Below are 19,178 nucleotides of genomic sequence, written 5' to 3'. Positions count from 1 at the left end.
GGCCTCGGCGTGTACACAGGCGAGCCGGATCCGAGCGGAGCGAGCGAGCGAGGAAAATTTGGTCGGGCGGCCAATGACAAATTAATATTGCTTCCGCGGGTTCGTCCAGGGATGTCACTGATCGGGTCCACCCTCTCTGTCGAATCGCGTGTTCGAATTTACAGATATTTTTTTTTTTTTCGATTCGTTCGATTCGTCGGGATTCCTCCGCGAATTGAATTCCACCGTTTGAAATAATATCCTTTAATCGGAGAAAATTAATCGAAACTTTATATTCTTTCATTCTGATAAAATTCCTCCCTTTTTTATATTCGTCATGCGATTTGTTCTTGGAACATGTGTGGTAAAATTTCGGTGTCTAATATCGGGCGGGAATTTTTATTAATTTTTTTTTTTGTTAATCGTTGCCACAAATATCGATCTTTGCTCGCTTGTTCTAAACTCGCGCATTCTAATCACCGACTTTTTATTATTCAAATCGCCGTGGAATATTTATCATTCGCGACGGAAATGATTATCTTGGATTATTTTTATCCAATCGCATTTCTTTTTTCTACGATCTCCCATTTAACCCCTTGGATCAGAGTCAGTCCGACTGATTTGATTATAATAACTCGAGAGGAGAGGATGCCTGGAAAGGGAGGGAGGGGGGTTGAATTCCTGGTTACGGGTGTCTATCAACTTTCTGACGAAGAGTGACGTTATCGATCGTATTATCGGCCTCGTAAACTTCCACTTCGGTACGCCGGATCGTTCGTAAATGTCGATCGTAAAATCACCGGCCAGGTGCGGAGGAAGGGTGGACAAGTTATTGGTCCGTTTCCTGCAGGGGGGTGGCTCGTGCTCGGGTAGCTCGACCCAAACCCCCGTCCATCCGCTCGAAATCCCGCGCTCCGACGTATAAATACGTTTAATCTTGTTTCGCGACCGAATCGCGTCCTCTCTCTCTTTCTCTCTCGCTTCTCTCTTCTCCCCGCTTCCCTCCCCGTGTCGCGACTTTTTTTTCACTCCGGAATCCTACGCGCCTGTTAAATAATAGGTGATCAGACCACGGTTTGTTTCCCCTTAAATAAACCAAGATTTCCGATGAAAAGTACGGATGATTCAAAGACCCGGCTCGAAACTCGTTCCTAACCCCTGTGTATCGAATCGAGTCGATATTTTTTTTTTCTTTTTCTTCTTTCCTCCCTTTCTTTCGATATTCCATTCACTCGATTCGGATTCAATCGAGTATAAAGTGGGTGAATATTTTCCCTTTGGAAAAAAACGATTTCGCGTTGTTGTAATTCCGCGTTTTCCACGAGAAATTTCCCTTTTATCATCCATCCGGGTTCGAGACGGGTTCGTACTACTACGGGCGCGCATCGTGTAGAGCGTAGACCGCGGTGGCAGGAGCGCGATGGTTTCCGGTTACTCGACGCGTTTATTACACCGCTCGTTACATCTTCCGGCGTGGGTGGGACGCACGACTGGATCAGAAGCACTCTGGATTCGTGCTATAGGGTTACCCCCGTCGAATTTTCCGTTCGAAGACGCCTAGTTCGTTAGAGGTTTCGCCTTTCGCCTGCTGTTAACGTTCGTTTTCGCAAAAGCGTTTTCGCCCGCCGTAACCGGATACCCGTCCATCTAATTGCTTCGGCTTGCTAAGCCGTTTCTAAGTGCGCGCTACACCCTGTTCCTGGGGAGGGGAAAATGGATGATACGGCTTCAAAGAAGGTCACGAGGAGAATGGAATAAGATAGAGGAAAGAAACGTAGCGTAAGCTCGGTCTCGTCTGTATGATTCGGCAGAAACGATTTACGCGTGAAATTCAAAAATCGAAATACGAATCTGTTATCATATTTCCAATATATTCTCGTGAATATCAAAATATCTTCATACGACGTCCACGAGATCCTCCACAAGTGTATAATAATCCTCAACAAGTAAACCTCGTTAATACTCGTGTCCGAATGATCCATCATTTCTGACATGGCGAATATACGATCCGAAATCGTCGCCCGAATTTACGAATACACGGCATCCATCGTGTAAACATCGCGTGGGAGGCCAGTCTTTGAATCACTTCCTCCGGAGGCGAGGCAAAGTTTCATCCGCGCGAAAAATCCGGGAAAATTTATATTCACCGTTCCGATTCGCATAATGCAATCGCGAAACGGTGGCGGCACTCAAAGAAATTGCATCTCGCCGCTCGATCTCGGGCGACAACTCGCGGCCCTCGCGATAAATATTCGCTCGTCACGCGGCGTCCCTTTAATCCCGCGACTCGCGCCGCCCGCTTTCTAATATCCATAAATTCGAATTCAATCGGGTTATCGGGGCGACCTAATCGGGTCCAATCAGCCGGAAGGCGTCGCGAGACGGGATAACGAGAGGGAGGGAGAAGGAGGGAGGAAGATAGAGAAATCAGGAGCGGCGGAATCTGATTAGTCAATCAGCGTGAAGGTGAAGCGCGAGACGCATCGATGGTTGGTGGTGGTGATGGCTGGAAAAAGGTCTTGGGGCGAGCCAGTCGTGGGACGGGCATGGAAAAGGGAAATCAGCGGTTGAAACCTTGAAATGGAACGAGTGGAAGGATGGAGAAGGAAGGAATCCCGTGAATGCGGAAATCCCGGCTGCTTCCCGCCGCAATTCAGGTAAACGCGACTCGAACTCGAGGATCTTTGTCTCGGAAGCTGATCATCCAGATCCGTCAGACGCGATGAGAAATAGCAAAGTTGAACTCTCTGATATCGGATCTCTGAAGGATCCCCCGATTATTTATGAATCGATCGGCTAAGACGGGCGATTTAATGAAAGTTGCATTAAATTTCAGTTTTTCTCTTCAGCTAGCGAAAGCTGTTACTATCCGTGGCCGAAATATAATCGCAATATAAATGTTTGAAGCAAAGCGTGGACAAAGGGGCGATTGTTCGTTAAAGAAAACCGCGAGCAAAGGATGAAAGATTCGTCGAAGAACGTTTCGAAAATAAACCGCTTCTTTTTCGCCATAATGTAATAATGTGTGATGCAGAGTGACAGTTCAAATTTCATAGAAGAGAAATACGATCGGAGAGAAAACGAAACATTGTAACGAGAGTCTATTTTATCGGGAGGTAATTAAAAGGAAGAGTATTAAAGCGAGGAATGGAAAGAAAACGTTTTCCAGTATGTGCAGCGTCATGGAAGAAAGAGTCGTCGTCACTTGCGATCGTTCTCGATAGTCCATCGAGACAGTAGTCAACCGGAGTAAACTCGAAGACATTCGAGCGAGAGCGCAAATTTCGACTCAATGGCCCGTGCATCAACTTTTGCCTCTCGCTTCTCTCCGCGAGAACGAGCACGCTCTTCGATTTTTCCTCTCGAGCGTGGGATTCCCGTGACTCCCGTGGATGTTACGATTCGTGGTAGGAAAGATTTAAAGCGTGCCGCCACGCGGAGGAGGGCGTCTCTCTCTCTCGATCTCTCGTATCCCTTTCGTATCTCGAGCATTCCGAATTTAATGCGAAACCGAGGACGGTTTGGAGCATCCGTTTATCCGTCTAACGCGTTTTGGATATGAGCCATAACACCGATTACGGTTCCACGGAGGCGAAACCGAGCCTCCGACCGATATCCAACGAAAAGTAGTTCATCGTGTCTCTTCCTCCCCCTTTTTTTCTTTTCCTCCTTTTTCCCTACTTTCTCTTTCCCCTCATTTTCATTCCTCCTTCTGCTCCACCATTTCGATCCTCGAGCACATTTTACCTCTTCGGTGAGATTTACCAGCAATTTTCTCTGTTTACCACGAATTCGTTAGTACTCTCCAGGGCTGGAATACCCGGCCACGACCAGGAGTGGGTACTTCAGTTAATTCGCGGAAGACTGTTTATTTATTCACGGCTCGAGGAGCGCTTCTTACCACCCTCAAAGGATTCGCCAACATTTCAGCCCTCCTGCAATTTCGATGCTTCTCAAAAAAAAAAAAAAGAAGAAGGAAAACGCCATTTCCACCACCGCGGGTTTATGTATTATTAAAAGACGCGCGACTATTCATAGGCGAACAACGTTTGCCTCCATCGCACCTCTTCTCTCCTTCTCTCTATCTCCCCTTCCTTCCTTCCTTCCCCTCCCCGCGTTAAATACGATCGAGACGAGTATCTGGCAAAATTCTTCCACTTTATATACGTTTTCCCGCGTAAAAGAATAAAGGAGTATTTATTTCGAATATAGCCCACTATGTATAGATCGTTTGCGGTGATGACACGCTGCACCGTTCTCCGCTGGTATGTCTATGCTCGAACAGAAGCTGCAGAGATGTCGATATTTCTGCTGCATTGTCCAGTCGCAGAGTTGGCTCGGTCGACACGATTAATCAGTCCCTTCCCTGCTCGGCTGGAAATGCTGCGAAAACAAGGATGCGAAGTTCGCTCGAGAAGGTACTCGTGGCTTGGGTGTCGAGATCATTTCAAACAGTGGCCCTCGCAGGATACCACCCCCGCACTCCACGACCCCGTTTCCGCGAATTGTTGTGACAGAAAGCAGCAACTACTTTGGTTATAAGTGTGTACAGTCCTTCGTTATTGCGCTCCACTGTCTCCTTTGTCGTTTCTGTTTCATTAGCGGAGAACGGCATAACTCTTTCGACTGTGTCGCGTTGGCCGAACTTCGAGTTCACGGAGGCACGGCTGAAAAGTTCCCCCTTTCATCCCCTTGTTGTTAAAGAGGCATTTAAAAGATCAAAGGGAAAAGTGTCGGTTTGGCCAGATTCCGGGGCGAGAATTTACACCGAAAAGTTCTTTTTCCCGGTTAACGCGATTTTTTCTCGTCCAAATAATATTGGCAGTCCAACGATGATTGTAAATTTCAATTGTTCAAATAGAAAATATTGTTATTCGCCTTTAAAAAACTTTCAATTCTAAACGTTGAACCGTCAATGAACAACAACAATCGGTAAACTAATCCGGTAACGAAACAAGCGATGATCGACGATGCGTACAACAACTTGGCGAGACTGTAATCGGCCGTCAGCCACAGCTGACAACCGCGAATCCAAGTATTCGTCCAGGCGGAAATTTCGAAACGAAAGTGGGAATCGTGGAGGCGCGCATTGCGTGCATCGAAAACGATACTGGATTTATGCTCGTATTACGATAGCACGTTGGAAACGGCCGGAGGAAACGTCTCTCGGCACTTGGAGACTTCCGCTTCCCCCACCCTCCTCCTCCATTCGAAACGAGCCAAATGGGCCACGAAGTTTCGCGTTTCAAACCATTCCCTGAATTCCGAGATGCTAACGCCTACAAGTCGAGAAGTTTGCCGATACACGTCAGGCTTTGAAGGCGAGCTGAGATCACGCGAACGGAGAAATTAATTTTCCAATGAGAAAGAGAAAGAGAGAGAGAACGTTGGAATCGCGATGAAGAATACTTTGAACTTTCGTGCGAGATATCTCGAATCGTATCGAAACCATATAACATCGCGCATCGAAAGGATTCACCCTTTTTTAATTTTTCATTCTCGGGAAGGGAAGAGAAACGAATTTGCCCGGCGATTAACGTAACCGTTCCGCCGGAAGATTAGCGGTTTAATTAAGTCGCACAGCTGTTAACAGCGCTGTTAACATTTTACGTAAACAAAGACGGATATTAGTATCGATTTCTCCACAGTATCGAGATTACAATCGTATCTATTGCATTATAACGGCGAGTACAGTAATTGGCAAATAGTGTAGCCGCGACCTCTTGTATGCAACTGAATACGGTAATTACGCGAGCGCGAGATCCAATTATAACTTGGCCTCAACGAGGCGACTTGAAAATTACTCGATAATCTCCTTAAAAGGGACCTGAGATCAAGAAACAAATTTCTCCGAAAAAAATGAAATTGAAACTCGCGTGCACTCGATGGATAAATAAAAAAAGAAAGTTTCGCCGACCGAATTCATCTCGGTTTTGCACGCGTCAGCTCGTTTCTCCCCAACGTTTCTCGTGTCCAGATAACGTCGTCAATCTCGCCGAGACGACGAAACGTAACGAAACTTGTCGTAAAAAAATCCGCTCAACTGAATATCTTGTAACCGCGAGACGGTTACAAGAAATAAGAACGTTCATTCGTCGGGTTAAGAAGTGAACAGCACAGAAGAAACAGCGAGAACCCTCCGTTTTTTTCCAAACCAATTAATCGTGCCGCTTTTCTCCTTCGTTCTCCGACAATTTTCACCCCCCTCGTCCCGCAATCTCGGCGGTGGCGGCGTCGCAATCGGGCGTTGGTCGCCGAGCGTCCATAACTCATTCGGCGGACAACCAGAAATCCTGGAAACATACATTTATGCGGCGAGTCGTGGCAGAAGGGGGAGGGGGGGAAGGGAGGGTTGGGCGCGGCGTACGTTGTCGAGGTTGAGGGTGGAATGGCGGGGCATGCCGAACGGAGGCGGATGGAGAGAGGAAGGGAGAAAGAGTAGTCGGAGGAAAGGGGGTTGTTACGCAGCAGCGTGGAGCAACGTGGCGGAACGTCCTCCAAAATCAGGATGACAAGCGTGGAGTTTGCCCCCGTGATGTACGGCGCGCAGATACGCGCTATCGTGCCAATAACCGTTCGAATAATAGGCGACGAGTTGGTCCGCGGATCCGTCGAATCTGCGCCCACGTTCCACGGTCCCGTATACGAGCTCGCGGCCCAATGGATATCGCCGATATAGTCGTACTGGTAGTACAACGGTGCAGTTTGTGACGGCGATAATAGGGGAAGAGTTGGGCGAAGAGCGCGAATTTCGTTGGAAATTGGATAGCTTTCGTAGATGGAGGAGGATACGAGTTGGCAACTGCATCTTGATTCGTCGACGGATAACACATCGGCGGGTTGGATATCAACGCGGCGTAATCTCGACGACGACGACGACGTCCCCGATGAAGAGGAGATGGCGGTGGTTGTCGTCGTGGCTGCGCTTAATGGTCGCGTTTTCTCTCCGCTCCCCCCTCCACGGGTAATCGAGGAAAGGTAGCGTAATAGGCGAACGAGTTACGTGTCGCGAGCATGCACAGAGACCGGCGTGAGTCCCTCCTCGTGTATATACGTGTATACGTGTATACGTGTGTGTGCGTCGCGTGTACAGCGCGGGACGGATATGTCGTATCGCGTACTTGAATTAACTTCCTTTTGATCGCGGTAACCGCGACGAGTAGGCGGTTCGCGTTTAATCGGAACGGGGTTGCGAAAGCGGGAAATGTGTGTCAGGTGGTGGATGATGGAGCTTGTTTAAACGATCAAAGGAGACGTTTTCTTACTTAATTAATCGGCTGTCTTGGCTTGGTAAAATCCAAGCTTCGTTAAATCGGATCCCGCGAATTCCTCCTACGGAATTATTCTTTCGCTCGAGTGTACGATGATTTAAAATTCAATTTATCGTTCCGGATTGAGACGTGTATTTCCACCATTGAAAGAGAGAGAGAGAGATTGATGTTCAACGAACTGACAATTTTTCAATATTTTACTACCATATTCGATATTTACAGAGGGAGAAATTGTAGAAAGTTAAACGAACAACCGAACGATATTTCCCTTACTTGTAGAAAATACACCGCGAGAATCGAACGCCTCCCCGTTTAAACGACTCCGCTCGCGGCCGATATCCAGAGAGAGAGAAAGAGAGAGAGAGAAAGAGAGAGAGAGGGCCGATATTCCATTCGGCTCGCTAATCTGATATTGTTTTGCCGGCGCTGCATCGGGGCTAGAAACTGTCCCGTCGCGGTATTTTTACAGAATTAAACGGGCCGTGGCGATAGTCGAAACACGATTTTCCGTGAGCCACGTCCGAAGGGTGGTTGGGAATGCAATATAGATTCACAGATAGCCAAGTCCAATTAGAAGAACTGCCACTCCGCAGTGGCAAATAATACAAACTACCGACGGGGGCCGCCTCTCCAAGTTGCATGCTTGGCTAAAAACCGGTTCCCGCTTTAAGCGTTTGCCACGCCAGCCCATTATTGCGTCATTGTTATGCCCGCCGGAGGGAAAGACCCTGCCGATATCTCTGCGTTAAAGAAAAGGTCGCTTTCTTCCTAATTATGCGAGAACGTTCGATCATTAAAACGGCAATTTGTTAATGTCACGTCGACCGGACGACCTTTCGTACCTCGCTGCCTTTTCTCGTATCTATGAAAGGATCCATCGGTATTCCATCTTCCACGCACACGTCGTGGTTATTTTCGTGACCGTGATTTCATTCGAAATTTCGTTTCGAAAATAGAATCGCGACGTTCGATTTGTAGCTGAGTCCTTGACTTGAAACCAGAGTTAATCAGAATTTTTCATCAAATCTATTTTACATTGTTCAATTTTTTTCTATAACATCTTTCAGAATCGCTCTAAATTTTCTTTCGTTTAACGTATGATAAATACAATATCGAATCTCTGACAAAACTGAGAATTCGCCAGAATCGATTCTGAGGCACGACGGACAGGTTGTCCGACACGAGATCGAGTGAACTTGAACATCTTCGAGCTACTACCACGCACGAAACCAAACACCTCGACACCATTCACGCACACGTCGCGCGCGTGAGAGCGGATTCCGTTCTCGTATTGCGCAGAAGGATGCGATCTTTCGAACGCAACGTTCCAAAAAAAAAAAAAAAAGAAAGAAAAAAGACGGTGTACGGTTTTAACGCACGTTTAATCATCCACCTCACGGTCGATCCGATCTTATTCTCCTCGCCTCTTCCTCCTCCTCCTCCTCCTCCTCCTCCTCCAACCCCGTCTTTCTCAATTTTCACGGCTGTCTCTGCTTCCCCTGCTCCTCTCCTTTGTCTTGCACGCGAACCAAGCTAAACGTTTCTTCCCCGTGGAAGAATTCCTCCAGTGTTTTTTTCCCTTCACCTAGGCTTTCCACCTCCTATTATTCTTTCTCTCCTTTTAAAACTCGGGAGTGGGAGGGGGATGGACACGGTTTTCCGCATCTGTGGATGAAACCGCTTTACGGAATTAGATTTTCGTAGGAAGTTTGTTTCTCGGGATAAAGGAAAGAGGGTGAAAGAAGGAAGATGGCTGGGCGATGATATAACGGGTCAAGATTTTAATTAATGGCGGTAAGGTACGAGCGTAAGGGATGGCGATGCAAGTGTTAAATATTAAATTTGAACATCTTTTGTCGGGGGCCACGGAAATCTGAGCTAATTATAACCGGTTTAAAAGTTTACCACGGGCTTGCCCTGTTTACCACGGCCCGAATAAAAAGAATCTGTTTATCGCGAGCGGGTATATACGTGTGTATATGTATATATATCCACGTGTATATAGCCGCGCGTATATATGTATATATATACGAAAGAAGGGAAAAAGTTTTAATTGGGGTACGCGCGTGTCAGTTTGTTTCAACTAGCTCGACACACTTTCGCGGTCAACTCTTTCAAAGTGTTGGAGGGCGATTCCCCGTGACTGGAATTTTGCGGGATACGGTGATACGCGACAAATAAACGTGGGAAACGAATGTTGAACGAGATTAATACTGCGGACAGCCAACCTTTAATTACGAAACTCTTTGACTTCTCAAAGACCCGTGTGTTCATTACACTTTTCCGCTGAATATTGCGTTTGCACGTGGAAATTCATAATCTACTTTTTGAACGAAAATAAAAAAAAAAATAAAAAAAGAGAGAATGCGAAACGTTGTGTTTCTTTTTCATCTTTTACTCTCGGCAAATATTTTTCTCGATCATTTAGATCAATAAATTATCGTGTACGTAATAGAAAATTGCAAGGTCACGAATGAAACTTTAATTTCTCGTATTAAAAAACCGAGGAGGGAAAGGATTAACAATTTTGTCAATCAAAATACGAATTTAAAAACTATTGTTGTTACAAATTATTTTTGTTTCATTCGTGATCTCTCGATCCAAGATACAAGGATTTAAATTTTTCATAAAATGGTAAAATGGCGCGAGAATTACGAATGAACCAATGACCTACATTTTTTCCTGGAAAAGCGTAGTATGCATTTTCAGAAATCATGTTTGAAATTTGGAACGAGAGTAAACGACAAGAAGCGGAGATAGAAAACGATTAAAAATTATCTCCTTTTTTCCATATCTCATATAAACAAAAGAACGTTTTAAGGAAAAAAATTCTAACGATCGTTTATATTTTTATTGACAGGAAATCGTGATCTTTGAAATTGCAACAGTTGTAAAATTTTCTTATTCTTAATGGAGATTTCGATTATTAAAGTAAATTTTACGGATGAATTTGTTTATATCCGGAAAAATATATTAGTCACGATGATCTCTATCGATGATAGATCAATTTTTTTAAATTAATTTAAAATAAATTGAATGAGAAACGGTTAAGCCGGTTATATTTACAGGCAGATGTTTCTATTGGAGAATTAAAATTGCTTGCAACTGAGAAACAAGCCTTATCCGACATTTTTACAACACCAACTTTCTCTATCGTCTTAGTGTCTAGAAACTATACTTTAAACGTGTCTCACGAGTTTCTTAATACCTCGTATAATGAAACACGTTCGATCGCTGCTCGCTATTTAATGGGATTGATTTAACTCGGTTGAAAAACAAGTTAACCAAGTGCTTCTTGTCCTTGAAAGGAAAGGATCGTGTCATAATTAGAACCGACAAACCGGTAAGGCTGTGGGAGCAGATCGCCGATTCTCACTTTCCATCTATCCATCATTCGCGATCAAACAACCGCTTTGAACTCGATATAATACAAATCAGAAATAAACTCTGCATCTACACACACTATTTTTATTCCGAAAACATTTTTGTCCGCGTGAAAATAACGATTCAATGAGTTCGTAATATTACGAAAATAGAAATAAGATATTTTTCCTTTAAACTTGAGATGAAACTTGAGATTTGCATCCGTTTATTTTTTTTTTCTTTCTTTACCCATCACGATCACTAATAAGAGCGACAACTTCCTTGTCGCTCCAAATATTTATTGGTAACCGAGTTATTTCGAGTTATTTCGAGTATCCCGCCTGGCGATATCTCGCGAAATCTCGAGGGCGCGGCATTTTTGGCGGCGCTTACGGTTTCTCGGCGGCGCAATTAGGATAATTGGGGACGGGACGGATCGACGCGGAAGCAAGAGATCAATGACAAAACCGATAAAGGGAGCGTAGACTCGGCCGAAACGATCCCGCAATTAAGCCGAGAGTATCCCCCTTAAAGTTTCATTAAAAGCGGAGCGTTTAGCCAACTCTCGTTCGGGAGAGTTTCGATAATTACACCTTTATTCGCCGGCTACGTGTCGTCTTACGCCACGGAATCGTACCACCGTCCAACCATGTATCCAATCCACCCTTGTGCCCCTTGCCTTTTATTAAATGAAACGATAATTGGACGAAATTTCGTTACCACCGCGTGGAAAAGAATGGAACGCGACAAGAACGGGGACAAGGAGGAGGAGGGGGAGGAGGAGGAGGCGCCTGCTGCGAAATTATACTTTAACGAGGAAGCATATCACTTGGAAGCGTTAATAGCGGTCTGAATCGGCCCTCTATTACCCCGTTCCTCGGTACCAATTTCGGTGGTGGATAATTGGTAATTACCAACTTCTTGCCGGTCGAATAGTTGGAAACGTTGCTCAAAGTCTCTCAACGGACGATTAATCGGTAACCTCTTCGAGGCAAGTTTCTTGAAACGGATTTAAACGCGCGTTCAGGTGCATTATTGGATACTCGAGTGCGTCTGTTATTATCCGAGGAGAATCCGTTTAATTGTTTAGGAGTAGCGTGCTATATGATATACAACGTGCAGTCAAAGCATCCGTTGTTGAGCTCGGTTCCTGGCTTCGTTGAAGAATCGCCTTGTACGATGGATGGATGCGATTTTGAGATACGTTTGATGAATATATCGGCTCGATGAAGCTTGTATTTTCGTTCGATGACTTTCTTCGTTCGTTCAACTTTCGATAGAAGTTTGCATTTCGAGAGAAGTTGCAACCATGCAACCGAGATTAGAGATTCTATTTGCGATGCTCGGGATTAGGAGGGTGCATAATACTTGTGCAAGTGTACACGCTGATTTGGCGCAAATAATATCGGATGCTTTGACTTTCTCTTGCGTAAATTGATCTGGGAATCTTGGGCAAGTAAACTTGGGGATTGTTTGTTGTAAATAAACGTTCGATTCCATCCACACCCAAGCATCGTTGTTCATTATCTCTCGCAATTTATTCGCGCGAGATTATTCGCAAGCATCGAATTACAGTACACCCACGCCACTTAATTAATTCGAGTAATTCGTAGGAAGCGGGTGGCAGCGCGTTTCATTCATCTCGAACGATTCATTCGATTCGATCCCCTGACATTTTTAGAATCGAACGTTTCGCGGTTTATTCGGTCGGCCTCCTCTTCAAGAGCCGCCTTTTGTCCGTTCCGATTAATAAAACGGCCGCGTCTCCCTCTCGTACGGTGGAAGGGTTGAAAACAAGGGGAGGGAAATTAACCGGTGGAGAAAAAGGAAAAGAAAAGGAAAGATTCAGAAATAAAGTTCGGCTTCGATACAAACACCACCTCCTTCTTTCCATTCTTTTATGCCCCCTTCTCGAGAGGAAGGGGAAAGGCAGCCGATATTTGTTCGCTTCACACTCGATTAAAAACCGTTTCCTGAAACGACCGCTCCTAGACGTTTCCCCGAATTTACCGGATACCGGCTCGGATCTCGATACGGTGCTGCTCCATTCTCTCCTTCGATGGAGCTCGAAGCGGGCGCAATCGTGGCGTGAATCGAGGAGCGAGGACGATTCGTCGAGGACGGGAGTGCAACCGGTGGCGCAACGGGTGGAATCGCGGCGGAGGGAGCTTTGTAATAAGCTACGTTCACCGGCGCAGCCTCTCCGCTCTTTGTTGTCTCGACCCTCGCCTCCAATCCCTCCCGTTCTGCCGCCGCCTCTCCTCCGACCGATTCGTTCCGTTCCGTATCCCTCGTTTCTTCCCTCTCGCGCCCTCCCTTTCCTTCCTCTCCTCGTTTCACGCCGCGGATCCAGAGGCGTTGCTCTTATTTATCGCGCGATAATTATCGAGGCGGCCAAGTGGATTCGATCCAATCGTCGGTTTCCCGACGCGATTCGTTCCGATTCGAGGACTGCGAGCCTGCTTGATCGACGCGTTCTACCCGGCTTTGAGGGCATTGTTCCGCGAGAAAATTAGTTTTCCAGGGAAAAAATGGGGTGGAAGAAAAGAGCGACGAGGAGGAGGAGGAGGAGGAGGAGAGGGAGAGGGTTGGAGGGAGGAGGGGATGGGATTTAAACGACACGGTCAGTTCCAGACATCCCTGTTTCCTTGTTTTCCGCGTCGACGAAACTGACGATAACTAGATGGGAAAGTCGAAGTTCGATAATTTCGCTCCGCGAAACACTCCCTCCGTTAATTTCTCCCTCCTCCCCCTCCTCCTCTGCTTCTCTGGATGAAAGGATGAAACGACCTTCGTCGATCGGAGGTCAAAGGGCATCGCGTGGAACCACGTATCGAACGGTGTCAAATCGGTTGGACGAACGTGTCTCTTTGCGAGCACGATCGCACGTCTGGACGAAAATTAGTTGCCCTTTGGGGACGGGACGTTAATTGAAAGCGTTGGAGGGAAATAAAGAAGAGTGCTAAGCGCGGAGATCGAGCGCGAGAGAGCGAGACATCGCCGAATGTTACTTATTCCGTGTACTAATTACGCGACCTATTTCGGGGAGAAACAATGTTCCTTTCTTCCTTCCTTCCTTCCTTCCTCCTGAAAACTTCTCACTATAAAGCGAAATTCTCGAAACGAGTCGCGGTTGGTTCCAAGTTATGAAACTTGATGGTGTAGAGCACGGTGTAATGATTTGAAAACACGTTGTTGTCGATTGTCGGTCGCTAATAAGATATTTTTAAGATTGGAAGGTTTTCTCGCGAAGGAAAAGTTTCAATGATTTTGTATTTGTTTCGAGAGAAACGATCCGCAAAAAGGGAAGAGAAATCACGTTATTTAAAAAAAGAAAGTTTGTCCGACTAAAAAGTCGCGTTTCTCGAAATCAAATAAACATTATTCGTAAAGCGAACGATTCCTTAAAGCGATGATCCCTCTTCTACCAAGATCTGACGGATATTCAAGAAAAATACGTGGAATATTTGGAAATACGCGTTACCACAGCACACGGAAAGATACCGATGCTCTTTGAGAAATTGTACACACTTTACCACAGAAGTCGTGGAATACGGTTATCGCGCGAAAACCTATCGCAATCTTTCTCTCTCTCTCTCTTTCTCTCTCTCGAAAGGGGTGAATAAAATCAAGCTACCTTTGCACCCACAAGATTTCGTATATTCCCGCACGAGTCCCTTTCATATTGGCGCCCGCCAACCCGATTTTCCTTAATCCTTCGGATGGGCGGATGGTATCCATATATCGATCTGCTCGAGGCAGCTTACTCTGCAATGAAAAACGAAAATCGTCAAAGCAAAGCTTCGAAGAGAGAATCTCGTAACTAACAAGAGAATCAATCGGGTAACGATCGATCCTTTTTTTTTTTTTCCCACCTCTCCTTCTTCTTCTTCTCCTCTTCTTTTCCTCTTTTTAATTCACCGCTTATTAACATTCAACGCTTGGCGGTTTCCATTATTGCACTGCATTCGCGATACATTTTTTACTGTCAATATCAGCGCCTGGCCGGTGTCGGGCCGACGCACGGAATACTGTACTTTGTCACGTTGACGGCGCGGCTAGACACGATATTGCATTCAGGAAACGACGTGTCCTCCGCGTCATCGATCGATGAAATTTCATTAAGTGGTATATCGTTTCCGCTTTGCATAGAAGGGCACACAACACAAGGATTTCACAAAGGTGCGACGGGAATCGCGCGCCCCGGCTGGAAAAACCGGGTCGGTACGAATAAAAAAATCGTGTGTTTCGTTACCGTTAACAGGTCACGATGGATGGAATTAAATATCGAGCGAAGCATGAGGCGATCGTTTCGCGAGAAAAAGAAAAAAAAACCATTAAACTCGATTAAACTTGTACGTGGGATCCGATCCTCGTTCGACACGCGATCGCTTTCGTCGAAGACGATTTCTTTTTTTTCCAATCGATAAATAAAGGAGCAGCACGGACACGAATTTTATCGCGCTTATCCACGAAGGAACGAGGCTTATCTACCGTACTCGATCTTCGAAATCAAGAAATCAATCCGAACCTCGAACGTCGAGACGAAACTCTCCCCGCGTAGGATCGACACAAATAACCGGTCGATAAGCAGGGGCCAGGTGGTAACCGTGTCCGGAACGTTGACTTTTTTTTTCACCGCCGTGCGGTACACGCGGTAAATCAAGTTTCGACGTGGCCGACGGTGTCGCGTAATACCGCCCCTCCTGATTTCCGCCCACGCTCCCAGTGTATAATCCAGTGAATAATGAAAACATTATCACGGCAGACAAAGTGCGCTCGCGCTTGTGTAGAGCAGGGGGGAGTGGAGGTGGAGGTACACTTTTTCGGAGAAGGGTGGAGGGGGAGATGGGATAGACGGATATATCGTCGTGTCGGGCAATGAAAAATTGCCACAGATTTCCCGACGGGGGATTCCCGGTGGTGGCGCGCAAGCGCCGTACCTATCTACCGGTTCTCTTCTGCTCCAGACTCTCTCTCGGTCGCAATAGCAGCTTCGTTTCGCGGGACCACCCTCTGGCCCGCGTCGCGGAAAAAAAAAAAAAAAGAGGATATTTCGAATGAACGAGCGGGGGGGAACGGCGATAGGGAGGAGAACAAATACTATCGGATAAATCAGTGAACTCTCTCTCGTGTTCGTTTAAAAGTCGCCGGTTGCACGTACGCACGTGCGTGCAACGTGCCGCGTGACCACGCTTCGTTGCGTGGCTGCATATACGTACATGTGTCGAACGGCCGCCCATTCCTGATCGTGATTTATCCGTGGACGGTGGAGGGAAAGGGAAGGGAGATAATTGGACGTGGTGTCAAAAATATCACGGATGACGATTAGTAAAATTTTAGTGGTAATTTCTAAAAAAAAGTTCCTCGACCATGCACTACGTAATCTCTGTCGAAGTTTTTGTAATTGAAAAGAGAAGGAACATCGTCGAGGAACGTTGAATTATATCGAACGTCGAACGAGTCGACCAAGGTTGGTCAGTTTTCCCGAAAAAAATTAAAACGGGCACGTGTTGCCAAGAAGTTTTTGGGGGGTGATATTTCTCCCCGCATTTATTTAATCTACGATGGCGAAGTTTATACACCGCCGTCAGTCATTTCGTGGAAAAATAAGGGTGGATGGAATTACACGGCACTTAATTCCCTCCCCTCCCCCCGCCTGTTAAATTCGGACTACCGGGTTGTTGTCTCGGTCTCGGTCGGGGATGGAAGCTTGCCAAAATCGCGGCTCTTTCGCCGACGGTTTAAATTGTAAAATTTCATTCATCCCCGAAACCGCGTTCACCGATCCAAGCTTTTGCTCCTCCATTTCCTCTTTGTTTATCGAGCGGAATCTCGGATGCCCCCGCGTTTTCTACTCTTTGTTTGCGGACGCGAATCACGCCGGCTCCTCCCCGAACCGATTCCATGATTGGCGAAACGTGACCGAGACCCGGTCGAGATTTTTTCTCCCCGGATTTTTTTCCCGCGATTAATCGATCCTAAGCCCGTTATCCTCCCCGATTGCTTCCGATTAATTTAATCATCGTGCACGTGGGAGATGGGCCGGTAATTCGTCGAGATTCGACGATTTAATGCGGCGGGCGAAGCAACCGCGCAACCAACGCGAAATAAGGAAAGTTTCGTCGAATCTCATTCGTTTCGCTAATGAAAAGGTAACTGCACGCCGGATTCGATAGCCTCGGGCTTTTTCCCCGACTAAACTAACTTTCGCGGATGTATACGTGGTGGTTGGGGGTTCGGGATTCGCATTATAAAATCCCCCGTATCGCGCTTTATAATTAATTCCACCCCACGCGTGGAAAAAACTATTCGACCCGCGCGAATTTTATTCGGACTTTGTACTCGCAATCGACCTAGCAATCGACCTGTATTAGTTCGGGAAATGAAACGAACAATTTGTTTGCGGTTATTCGATTCTCGTTTAAATTTCGCCGTTTCGCTCTCTTGATCGATGCAGCAACGTTTTTCCCCCTTTTTTTTTTTTTTTTTTCTTTATACAAGCTGCCGCTTGCTTGCTCGCGAGTAAAAATTTCAATTTCTTCGACGATATCGACTATATTCGCGTTCCATCCGGGCCGAGCCGAATCAACTCTTCCTCGATTATTTTATTACACGCTCGAAAAATAACAAAGTTTCTTTCAAGTCTGGCAACGCCAATTTCTCTTTCCGTCCCGTGTTGCGAACAGTCGCTTGCGCACGCTCAGTGACTTGCTTTAAATTCACAAAGCGTTTACTCAAATATATTTCGGGAAAAATTCAAGAGCGTAGCAATAACTTTCTCCCCCGTTTACAGATAGTCCCTTATAGTCGAGATAAAATATATATCTTAAAAATATTTTACAAACGTATAATTTTAAACAATCCATCCATTTTAAACCGCGAAGCAAAAGAAATTTGACGAGAATCTCGCAAGACTATCGATCGAAACAGACAAACCGATTTAATTACAGAAATTGGTGGAATAGATAGGTAGCCGGCAAAGCTCGTTGAACCCGCAGCTGAACTTAACGGCTGAAATGAGATAGCGCGAGGAAACGCGTTTTAAAAGCTCTTTCCCCCCCTGTAATTGTTGTTTTACGAGGGTAATCCGGTCCGATCGGGTGGCAATACCGATTCGAAGGGATAAAACTGCGTCGGTTCCCTCAGAGTATCCCTCTCTCTCCCTCTTCACCTTTCCTTCCTTTCCTCCCTACGCGCGTACCAACACGCGTGCATAACGCAGATTAGAATCGAACTTGTAGCTCGGCAGTCGCGTGTAACTCGTCCTCTCTGCTCGCGCAGGGATCGGCTAATTGAATCGTCTCTAAGATCGGCTTACGGCTTGGAAATCCACCACGCGGCTGCTAAGGGTGGGCGGGGACGTGGGGTTCCACGGCAATATTATCATTGGGAATTGGCTGGGTTAGACCCCCGGCCTGGTACCCCGGTGGAATTTTAAGCGCGAGTCGCTTCTTGTTATCGTAACGCTTCTAAACGAGAAAGAAAACGGTCGGGTTTCCCGCGGAAATCATGCGGATAAGATTGGCCGGCGGCGTCTAATTAAAACGTCTGGATTACCGTGGCCACGTTTGATGTCCCGCAGGGCCCGCTCCACTCTCGCTTGAATGTAATTAGCTGTTACGCGAGCGACCCCGTTAAGAGGATTAAAATTATACGGCCAAATATGCCCGATATTGTAAGTATTTGTCGTGGAAAGTGCACGACTTTCGCCGCTCTCTCTCTCTCTCTTTTTCTTTGCTCCTCTTTATCGATCCTCGTGGCGGGAAATCGAAACGATATCCGTCTGAAACTCGTTAAGAAAATCATCAGAGATCCGTTTCTTTTTTCTCGTCGCGGCGTAAAGATGAAGCGTAAAGTTTCTTCGTGTAAATATATCGAATAAAAATATCGAATCGCAGGAAATGTGTCTTGGGAGTTGCCGTTCCGATGTTTACGGTTCGCGTATTCGAAAGATTATCGATCTTGAAACTGAAATATCGGTTTGCGTTTTCACTCAAGCTGTAATTTAATTGAGCCCAATCGAGAGGGGAAAGTATCGGGTTAATTAAGAGGATTTCTCTCGGCGGAACGGATATTCGTACAACGTTAATGAGAGTTCGACACGGATGGTGATCGACTCGTAAATATGTCGTTCGGATAGGAAAAATCGGCAGGATTTTCAAAGGGGCGGCGGTCCAATTTGGCCAGTTTTGGCGTTCCAAACAAATCGTTTCGGCCGAATGCTTTTAAATTAACGTGACGCGCGCACCGAATTAATTCCCTTTTAAATTAACGCTATTATGTACGGGCGTGATTTTCAATGAAATTACGCTTTAACGCGATATATCCCCGCGTATATATCGGTGACGCCCGGTCGGAACGCTTTAATGGCCATTCATTTTTTACATTGATTGCGGCCGTCTTAATTATTCCATCACCAGGAACTAGTGTTTGCGATAAAAGCACTTGTCGGCTTAACACCGGATCGACCATCGTTTTCCATCGCACCCACGATATATATCGCGTTTATACGCGACGCGTACGTGAAATATTTTTCTTCGACGCGCTCTCCTGTAAAGACGT

This window comes from Apis mellifera, linkage group LG2 (assembly GCF_003254395.2).
Source record: "Apis mellifera strain DH4 linkage group LG2, Amel_HAv3.1, whole genome shotgun sequence".
NCBI classification, from domain to species: domain Eukaryota; kingdom Metazoa; phylum Arthropoda; class Insecta; order Hymenoptera; family Apidae; genus Apis; species Apis mellifera.
Note: the sequence above shows the minus strand (reverse complement) of the source record.